Source organism: Protopterus annectens, chromosome 9.part0, assembly GCF_019279795.1.
Source record: "Protopterus annectens isolate FY-2018-M chromosome 9.part0, PAN1.0, whole genome shotgun sequence".
Taxonomy (NCBI): domain Eukaryota; kingdom Metazoa; phylum Chordata; order Ceratodontiformes; family Protopteridae; genus Protopterus; species Protopterus annectens.
In genome coordinates, this window is record NC_056743.1 from 1,479,954,446 (window position 1) to 1,479,965,757 (window position 11,312).

Here is an 11,312-nt window from a genome sequence, read left to right on the forward strand (position 1 = left end):
CTATCCCAAACAGAACCAAGATGCTATCCTCCAAAAAAAAGGAAGCCAATCTGGTGGTCCCCTGCCATAAACAAAACTGTACAACTGAAGGAAGAAACTGTTGCAAAAGAGAATAAAATCCCCATGAGTGGAGGAGCTCCCTGGTCAGCCTCAGTAAGAAGCTGAGATCCCTTATAAGATCCTCCAAAGCTAGCTGTGAAAACAAAATTGCCACTAATTCTCAAGGACAACCACAAAGCATTCTATAGCTATGTCAAGAATCTCTATGGCAACACCCAGATCTGCTCTGAGTTTACAGCACAAAGGCAAGAAAATTACAGAACCAACTGATATTGCCAACATCCTGGCAGGTAGGTTCAGTGCTAACTTTACCCTTTCTCACCCCCTAAAGGGCCCATATCTATACAGGAAGAATGCAGAGTCCCTGTAATCACAAGCTGCACTCTCTAAAGCCAAAAACACAGTATCCATGGGACCGGACAACATCCCAGACTGCGTTTTACACTAACTTCAGAATGAACTGGCTCCCCACTTAAGCACCATGTTCAATAATAGCCTCACATCAGGCTTTGTGCCCACTGAATGGTGCACAGCAACAGTTATCCCACTCCACAAAGGGGGAGCCACCACTGATCCTGTGAACTATCAACCTATTAGCCTGGTCTCCAAGGCCATGGAACTTATCATGGAACTCATAAACAAAGACATTGGTAACCTCCAAACTCTGGATCCCACCCAGTTCGGGTTTGTGAAAGGCAGATCATGCTTCCTGAACCTGATCGACTTCTTTGAGGCAGTCACCAAAGCCGTAGATGAGGGTAAGGTAGTTCACACAGCCTATCTTGACCTCACCAAGGCTTTCAACACCATCCCCCATTCTGGAATTATAGTTAAACTCCCTAAATTTGGTATAAATCCCTACATCACAAGATGGGTTGCCAACTTGGCTCACTGACAGAACCCACACTTTAAAAGTTGCAGACTCCAAATCTGACCTCAAAGCAGTGACAAGTACCACAGGGTTCTGTCCTTTGACCTCTCCTGTTTGGTATCTACTTCTCTGAAGTATAGGCTAACACAGAAGGCTGCTAGCTAACGAAGTTCGCAGATGACTGCAAACTAGGAGCCATAGTCAAGTCCACAAATGATGTGGACATCCTACAGAAGGGCCTCGCTGAGACAGATGCCTGGTGTCAGAGCCATGGCCGCAAGCTCAATGCCAAAAAGTGCAGTGTCATCCCCTCTGGTAAAAACTCTGTACCCATGAACTACCACATAGGCAGCAATCTACTTAACACCGAATGCTTGATAAGAGACCTTGGGACCCAGGTGGACAGTAGTCTCTCCTTTGATAGTCACATCACCACAGTAGTCAGGAAGTCCTTCTACGTGGCACACCTCATCATAAAAGGGCTCTCATCCAGGAAAAGATGTCATTGTTCCCCTCTACTCGACACTTATTAGACCCATTATAGAGTACAACACCCCTTTTGGAATGTACCTCACAAGACATCTGCAGCAGCTGGAAAGGCCAAAGAAGTACCTCACAAATAGGATTACTGGCCTCAAACAAATGCCCTACACTGACCGCCTCAAAAAACTCCAGCTTTACTCCGTAGCATATCGCCTGCTCCAAGGTGATCTCTGCCTAACATATAAAGCTATGTCAAACCCAGAGCTGTTGGACATGCTACACCTGAAGAAATCCCAGTCCCTCCGAGCTACACATTCTAGGGACCTAAACCTTGTCACCACAATAAACAGGACAATGCTGGAGGGATACATTCCTGTCCCAGAGACTTCCCATACTCTGGAACAGGCTACCCATCTATGTCAAGAAAAGGTCTTCATTAGCACTCCAAGAAAAATCCTTGATGAGTGGATGGGAAATGGGAAGTACACCCTGGGGAATCACTTCTGTGTGTCTGCTCGACAGTGGCACAGGAAAATAACTTTCTTGGGAGGCGTAAGCCAGGGAACCTTGTTGGCTAGGCTTACGTAGGCCCTTGGGCTGATAGCCTAATTACCTACCTATGAACCTAGAGTGTCCACAGATCCGGGAAATTATAGACCCATCAGCCTAACTAGCCTGATCTGCAAGGCCATGGAACGGATTATCATGGACCTCATTAACATGGACATTGGCAACCTCCAAACACTCAACCCCACACAGTTTGGCACAGTTTGGCTTTGGTAAGAGAGGTCATGTATGTTAATTTGGGTTGACTTCTTAGAGACAGTCGCCAAAACCCATGGACAAGGGGAAGACACTGCCTATTTTGACCTGGCCAAAGCCTTTGACACTATTCCCCACTAGGGCATAATAGATAAACACTCTCAACTAGGCATCAGTCTGTAATGCTACCAGATGGGTAGCAAACTGGCTCACTGATAGAACCCACCTAATCAAAATAGGGAAAGCCACCTCAAGCAGTAGACCTGTAACAATCTGCTTACCCCAGGAATCGGTCCTGGGGCCTCTGTTATTCGGGATGTACTTCTTTGAGGTGCAGGCCAAAACCAGTGGGTTATGGTTGACCAAGCTTGCAGATGACTGCAAGCTGGGCGCAGTTATCAATTCCCTTAGTTTTATGGACGTTCTCCAAGAGGGTCTCACCCAAACAAATGAATGGTGCCAGAAACATGGCCTCCAGCTGAATGCCAAAAAATGTGTAATCATCCCCTTTGGAGAGAGTGATGTCCCCACATATCACATTAATAACAATGTGCTAAGTACTCAATCAGTAGTGAGAGATTTGGGCACCCAGGTTGATAGCAACCTGACTTTGGACCACCATGCTGCGTCCGTTGTACAGAAAGCTTTCTACATGGCCCACCTCCTAAGTAAAAGGGTATATTATCCAGGGACAAAGAGGTCATAAATATCCCTGTATTCTTTCCTTATAAGGCCAGTTATTGAGAACAACGCCCCCTTCGGCATCTACCTCAAAGCACATGCAGCAGCTGGAGAAACCACAGAGGTTCCTCACCAGGTGAATCCAGGGTCTCAAACATCTACTGTACACAGATAGGCTAAAAGCCCTGTCCCTATCCTCAGTTTCATACAGACTCCTCAGAGGTGACCTCTGTCTAGCATGCAAAGTAATCTTAGACCCCGCGTTGATGGGACTTCTGCATATCTGCAAGTCAAGCTCCACTCGAGTAACCCGTATGCATGACCTCAACCTGGTCTGTGATATCAATAGAACTTGTTGGTGGGACAGATTTGTGTCCCAGGGAGTCCCCCATCTGTGGAATAGACTCCCTCTCCACATCCAGCAGAGTATCTTATTATCCCTTTTTAAGTGCAACCTGGATAACTGTATGGGAAACAGAAAATACAGGCCTGGGATTCCACCTGTGTCCTTGCTGGGACAGGTGCTTTGAGTGTTGACGTGTCTAAACATGGGCTAAACTCTTGGCTAGGCTTATAATGGCTTCAGGGCCAGTAACCTAGTAACTTCCTATGAACTTCCTAAGAACAAGTCCTTAAGGTGCTATCCAAGGCCCAAAACACTACTACGGGAACAGATAACATACTGGGCTGTCTAGTAGTGAGGCTGAAACATGAATTGTTAGAAATAGGTTATTCAGTTTCACTCTCCAGACAGCTTTCATACTCGAATGGAGGACAGCAATAGTCATCCTCTTGCACAAAGGTGGGACATCAAGTGATTTGGGTAATTTATACACTCATAAGCCTGGCCATCCTCATCTCTAAGGTTTTGGAAAGGTGCATTACTTGTTTTCTTGTTTATTAATTACATAATCTACAAACTGTCTATCCAAGCCAGTTCAGATTCATCAAGGGCAGGTCTTCCTACTTAACCTGGTCATCTTCAAGATAGTTACTGAAGCAGTAGATGAGTGCATATCAGTGCAGTCCACTTGTCTAGACCTCTCAAAGGCATTTAACACCTTCCCACATTATGGTATTGTAAATAAACTCTCCCAGCTAAATGTAAACCCCTATGTAACTCATTGGATAGCAAACTGCCTCACAAGTATAACTTGGGTGGGCAGGCTCTACCTGCTCACAAAGACATGTCATTAATGGTATACCCCAGGGTTCAGTCCTTGGGCCACTAATCTGTGGTGTTTACTTCTCAGAAGTCAAAGCAAATGCTAAGGGTCTATGACTACAGCAATCTGCAAGCTTGGTTCCATCAAAAACTCCTCAGAGAATACCAAAATCCTCCAAGACGGCCTTTCCCAAGCAGATGGCTGGTGTGAAAACCATAGACTAAAACTAACAGCAAAGAAATGTATAGTATGATCTTTCGACAAGCATGGCTTCCCTTGTAACTGTCACATTGACATCACATCCCTGAAAGATGATCCCATAGTCACAGATTTGGTTAACCTATGTCAACAAAAAACTGCCTTTGATCACCACATAACCAGTATTGTAAGGAAGTTGTTTTTCATCGCATAGGTTATTTCTAAAGGTATACAGTCCAGTTCTAGGGATGTAATCATTCTACAGTATTCTGCTCTTATCAGACTGATCATTCAATATATTGCCCCATTTAGTATGTTCCTGATCAAACACTTGTCACAGCTCGTGTGACTACAATGCTTTCTCACTAAAAAAAAAATCAAGGACCTAAATCACTAAAACTGCAGACTGAAAGTTTTGTCTGACTTATCAGGATCTTACAGGCTGCTAAGAAGTGACCTCTGCCTCACACACACAGCCTCAACAGACCCTATCCTGTCAAACCTTTTGCACATTTGCAAGTCCAGTAGTAGTGTGTACATCCATCTCAAGAGATCTCAAATCTCTGTTTGCATTTTGCAAAATAATTGGAGCATTTTGGAGGGATAGGTATGTATTCCAGGGAAATACCCCTTCTATAGAACCATCTCCCACTCCACATAGAGTAGAATATTTCATTTATTCTGTTTAAATGTAATTTGAATGAATGGCTGTGAAACTGCAAATCCCCACCCTAACCCTACCCCCATGCCTCACCAAAGGGGCAGCAGTAATTGACCCAACATGTCTTTGTTCTGCTGCCTCTGGGTTGCTGTTTTGACTGCCTAATGCCCTCTCTTGCATACATTATACATCACTTTTAATGTATCCAGTTATTGTCAGTCAGCCATTACATAGCTCTTTCAAATCCTGTTTTAAACCTTGTCCCAGATGACTCAAGGGTATGTAGGCTTGTTGTAGCATGTTCTTGGTAGATGCCTTGAATAAGTAACCAGACCAATCAGGAAGGTCGAGCACAGACACTCGCTTCCCAACCAGAACTATGCACTGGGTTCCTGCTCTCACCAGGAGCAAAACATAAGCACAGATTCCAAATGGCTTCTATGAAACAGTTATTAGGCTGTCTGTTGATCACCAGGCCCCAGGAAATAATGTTTCTATGCTCCTCCTCTCACTAGCAGCAAAACAGAAGCAGTAATTCCAAGGTGACTACTGAGAGGCAGAAGGTGTGCTGTCCAGTAATTGGTGGTCTTGCAGTAGATGTTGCATGTTTTAAAGGTAAGATGGAAAAATGGGTTAATATCTTAAGAGATGCAGTGTGCGCTAAACATTTAGTTATTAAAGGTAAAGCTTAAGTTACCCCTTCTACCTAAGTGGAGAGCCACTAATTTTAAAAGAGGAAGATTGGTTGGAAGGGGTAGGCACCATACCTTTCAACCTGGAAACATCAAAAATCTGAGCAAAGGCCCATGAAAAGTAGGTACAACTGGCCAAAAATCAGGAAGGTGATTAACATAACATTTGCATACATAATCATGTAACTCTGCCCACATCAATGGAATTATGGGATACCAACATGAAGTCACTAAATAGGGAGTCAGACAAATTAACATAATGAGCAGGCAACTAGAAAGACAGCCGAGTTTAAAAACAAAGGCACCAGGGTGGGAGAGTGGGGAAAAAAAAAATAATTCCTGTGTGACACTCAGGAGAGAAGTTTAAATTTGCAATTAAGTTCCTGTGGCCTCATCAAGAAACTTCCTGGTAGCATCTTTCCTTTGGGTGCTCTTAAGGATGCATGCTGTGTGTCAGAATTGATAAGTCATTGATACTTTTGCATTTAAGATCTGTTGCATCTTGGTGATGTCCTTCTATTCTCATATTGCAGTATTCATAACAGTAGGGAGATGGCTGCCTGCAGCACCGGACATCTGGCCAGTATACCAAAGTCTTAGGATAAGGGGTATGTGCAACATTGTATGTCAGAGCCATAATCCGACATCTGCTGTAAGTCACATCTGTGTGTACCCAAGCTAGAACTTTTCTGCCGCAGTGGTCTAAAGACCTCTGATTGCCAGGTCTAGGAATCTGTTTGCTCGTCTGACTTCGGCTGTGTGCTACAGATAAGTACCCTTTTGGGCTTTTTGATTATATTTCTTCTTGCTTTTGAGGCATACATGTCAGCTAGGAAGGGAAAGTGTGCTTGTGGAAAACAAATTCCACCTAAGGACATGCACGATCAATGTTTTTGTTTAGGGGAAGCCCATGACTAAGTCTTGTGACATCTGCCAGTCCTTTGTACCTAAAACTTTGTATAGCCACCTGGCTGCTTCCAAGTTTTACTTGGAAAACCAAAGGCTCCGTCATTTGGCGTTTGGTATGGAGGGTGGGGTAGGTACCTCCAAGGAGCTGCCTCAGAAGAAAGCCAAAAAAAGTTAGACCCAACGCCCATGCTGCACCTCAAGAGTCCGGTGAAACTCTCAAGGCAGATGTTAGCCCAGGGTTTCATTGGACATCAGTTTCACAGCTGGAACCGGGAACCATAGTGGAAGCCGGTTCCATGGAAACAGAGTACGTCCACTGGATCAATCAGGCCCTGATGGCAAGGGGGAACCACAGCTCATGGTATCGGAGGGGCCTACTACTGCCTTACCATCCACCCCGGCTACAAAACACACTACTACCTCTGTTCCTCTTAAGAGGAAACAGAAAGAAAGAAAAGCACAGGGTTACCGAACCAGCACCTGGATGGGAAGCCTTTTCCCAGAATTTATTCGGAGCCTTTCAGACCCTACAGTCCCAACCTTCCCTACCGCCTGTGCAGGCCTTGCAGGATTCAGAGGAAGAACCGTCTTCTGATGGCTCCCTGACTTACTGTTCCCAAATTGAGTCTCCCAAGGACTTTGCTACTGCTGAGGAGGAGGATACCATTAGTCCTGAATCTCCTGGGGAGGAATTTTCTCTTAGGGACATCATTATTCTTATGAAGGAACATTTTAAATGACAGGTCTCTGATGTTTCTGAGACTAAAAAGAGGGACTTTGAACTCTTACTGATGGACCAGCCTTCTCCATCTGCAGTCCCCCTCCTCTGCTTCCAGCCTTTAATGATGGCTTGCAGGCTGCATCTCAGACCCCAGATTCTCAGCTGTCAATATCCAAACGTCCTGATAGGTTTTACAAGGTCCCCCAGACACACAGTTTTTGTTCAACTAGCCCCCTACAGACCCAGCAGCCATTGCTGTGTCAGCAGACAAATCTTCCAGACAGCTGCTTTCATCTTTATTTCCCACAGATAAGGATAGAAAATTCATGGATAGACAGGGGAAGAAAATATGTACTTCTTCTACACTAGCCATTGGAGCTATTAACTATCGCACCCACATAGCTAAGTTTGTGCTAGATACCCTGTACAGGGCCTCTGCATTAATGCCAGATGTGCCAGATTTTCCTGCAAAGTCTCAGCTCTCTGCCCTGTTATCTACTGCTTCTCAGGTGACCGGGCACTCCAAGTGCAGTTATGATGTTGTAGAGGCATCATCCAAATGTGTAGTATCAGGGTCAGTCCTCAGAAGGTACTCCTGGGTGAGACTGCATCCCCTACCCATGGATGTACAAGCCAAATTACTGGACGCTCCACTTGATAATAAGGCTTTTTGGCACTACTGCTGCAGAGCTCCTAAAAATCTCTCCAAGAGAAGGGCAAGGAGTTACAAAATTTAAAACACTTGCTAGTCTCGCCCATTCCAGGGTACCACAGGAACTACCCACAAAGGACCTGTTTTGTAAGGAGGTAGTCTTCTCATTCTGCTGCTCCACTATCCAAGGACGGAGGCACCCTAGGAAGCAAACCAGTCCCTAGACCCTCCTCCACCTCGACCTCTGCTCCCTTTCAGAGGCAGCCTAACCCTGACAGAGTTCCTCCACTCTGACTCAGATCCTCTACTCGCACCCAACCCCTGTCCTTTCGCCTCACCCTTTTCCTACCCTCCTGGCAGAAAATCACCTCAGAGGCTTGGGTCCTCTACATCCAAAAAGGTTATTTCATGACTTGGTGGTCAGTTCCCCTCTTCCAGGGGGACATCTCAACCTCCTTCAACCCAGCTTCATCTCTTCCCTCCAATTTTGATTCAGATCCTAGTCTTTTCCTCAATTTGCCTACCGTCAAGCTGCTCACCTTGCACCATCTCTTACCCCTTATCCGCAGCCAAGCCTTCATGGTATCCCTGGATCTAAAAGATGCCTACCTTCATATCCCCATTCACCCCAGCTACAGGAAATTCCTGCGTTTTTCAGTAGGTTCCTCACTGTTTGTTTTCTGCATTGCCATTTGGGCTCTCTACAGCCCCAAGTGTGTTCACAAAGTGTCTAGCTCCAGTTATCACCCAGTGCAGAATGCAGAGCTTACAAAATATATCCTTACCTAGACGACCTGTTAATCCTACACCAGGACTGGCACTCCTTTTACCACCACCTACACATGGTGTGCAAAACCTAGGCAGACTTAGGGTTCACAGTGAACCAACTAAAATCTCATATGAAACCTACCCAAGATCTGAGCTGCCTAGGATGCAGAATAAGAACAAACAGGATGGCAGCCTTCATCCCCAGCCAGAAGGTGGAAGCCCTCAACCCATTACTTCCAGTCTCCTCTTCCCCTCCAAACCGTCTGGGACATGGAATTTCTGAGGATCCTAGGCCACACGGAGTCTTTGATTTCCCCTGTTTCCTTTTGCAAGGCTGCATATGAGAAAATTCCATTGGGTCTTGAAGAGTATGTGGAGCCAACACTCCCATTCTCTGGATGTTTCCCTCCCTCTTCTCTCATGCTTGAAAAGAGAGCTGGAATGTCACAGAATACCCTTAACAGATTCCCCCACCCTTTCAACACCTCTACATAGATGCATCAGATCTGGGTTGGGGAGTAGTTCACAACCAGAGCGAAGTTCAGGGAGAGTGGTCCACCCACAGACAGGAGCAGCACATCAGTATCAAAGAATTAAGGACCTTTCTCTTGGCACGTCAAACATTCCAAAAAATTCTCCTACCAGGCACCTTGAAGGGTAGTCACAGACAATGATTGTCCTGTGGTATATCCACAAGCAGGAGAGGGACAAGGTCCTATCCACTTTACACTTTGGCAGTCAAAATTTGGTGTCTAGCAACAAAACTACACATTCATCTGCTAGCGGTTTACATTCCTTCAGCAGAGAATGTGATGGCAGACGCCCTCAGCAGAACCTCACTACCTTCTGACAAATAGATCCTTCAGAGGGAGGTGGTGTTGGATCTTATTCACAGGTGGAGTATTCCTCAGGCAGATCTGTTTGCCCTCTCCCAGAACAGACAGATGTCTCTATTTTAAACCAGAAACTCACATCCACAAGCTTGGAAGGCAGAAACCTTCTCTTTTTCTTGGGCGGGGATGTTTCTTTATCCCTTCCCTCCTTCACACTAAGTCAAAAAGTTCTTCTGAAAATCCAGAAGACAAACCAGAAATCCTTTTGGTTGACCCCCTTTTGGTCTAGACCACATTGGTTTCCCCTACTACATCTATTAGCCAAGGGCAGTCACCACAGGTTACCTCACCGATTTCGACCTACTTACACAAGGCAGGGGAACTCTCATCCACTTTCAGGTGCTCAACCTCAACCTGACCTTATGGGTGATAGAATTCTGATCCCCTTCAGACACCTGTATTCAGAGGACATAATGTCCTGCGGGAGGCCAGGAAAATAGTACCAGGAGAAATTGTGTATCTAAATGGAAGTGTGTCTCCAGGCAGTGTCTCAAGAACATACAGGACCCTTGTCTTGCTCCAGTACCCCATGGTCCTTTATTACTTGTGTGAGCTTCTACATTTAGGACTGACGTACTCTTCTGTAAAAGTGCAATTTGTCAGCCATATCCGCCTGCCTTCCTTTGATACCTCCTTTCACTTCCATGTTAGACGTAAAACTATTCTTAAAAGGGATGCCATACTTTAGACCACCTCGTAAACCTATTCCTCCATCATGGGACCTTAATTTTGTGCTTGAAAAATCTCACTCTACCTCCATCTGAACCAGCTCACTCGTCATCACCAACTATGTATTTGGAAAACAATACTGCTGGTGACCCTTACATCCACCAGGGGGTCTCAGAAATCCAAGCCCTTATGTCTACCCCTCCTTACATCATCGTCCACAGAGACAGGGTCTCCTTCAGGACCAACCCTTTCATTCCTAAGGTGGTTAATGAACTCTAAACCAAAACTTTAGACACCCACAGTGATTTTCAAAGTTAATTGATTTTAAACACTTGTCTAAGCTTAATGAGCAGTGTTTTATAAGCATGTAATTTTGATGTTTATCTGAAGAAGTTTAGCCGAAGTGTTAAACGAAAAGCGCTTAATCTTATTCAGTTTTCAGTACTTTCGTGTTCTACAATAAACTGAATTTCTGGTCAGTTGAGAAGACTTTTGTGTTTCCAAGTTTGGTTAATGAACTCTCCTTGAATCAGACCATTAATCTACGTGTTTTCTTCTCTCAACCTCAAAACTCATCAGAAAGAACTTTAACATTCTTTGGATGTTCGTAGACAGCCAAGATATTAAAGTCTGACTGACTTATTGTTTCCTTTCACCTCAGGGCCTTGGGGAAGGCAGTGTCAAAACAGACAATTGCCTCTCCTTTTGCTATTTTTTTCATGGAAAAGAAACTCTAGTGTGAGAGCTCACTAGGGCAGCTGCTGCTTCTACAGTTTTTTTGAGGTGTTGACTACGCTTCCATTTTGGAGGCAGTCACTTGGTCTTCTGTACATACTTTTACCAAGCATTACAAGCTAGATTTGATTTCTAGAGCCAGGGCTGGGTTTGCTAGGTCCATTTTACAGGGTCTCATCAATCCTACTTCCCAACCTGCCCTCCAGGCTCCTACCTAAAGCTTTGGTACTCTCCCTACTGTCATGAGTAGTGCAACATGAGAATAGAAGGACATAGAATAGTTGTGTAAAAGCTTACCATAACCTTAGATGTCTTTCTCTTCCATATTGCAGTATTCATCCCCCCCTTTCATTTGTTTATCCTTTCTTGTGTAGGATTCCCCTTGCTTCAT

General features: G+C 44.9%; 1 protein-coding gene across 5 annotated transcripts in view; it reads left to right on the forward strand.

Annotated features, from left to right (window-relative positions):
- WIZ (WIZ zinc finger) overlaps positions 1-11,312 on the forward strand; it is a 3,168,750-nt gene that overhangs the window by 2,837,068 nt on the left and 320,370 nt on the right. The gene's annotated exons all lie outside the window — the stretch shown is intronic.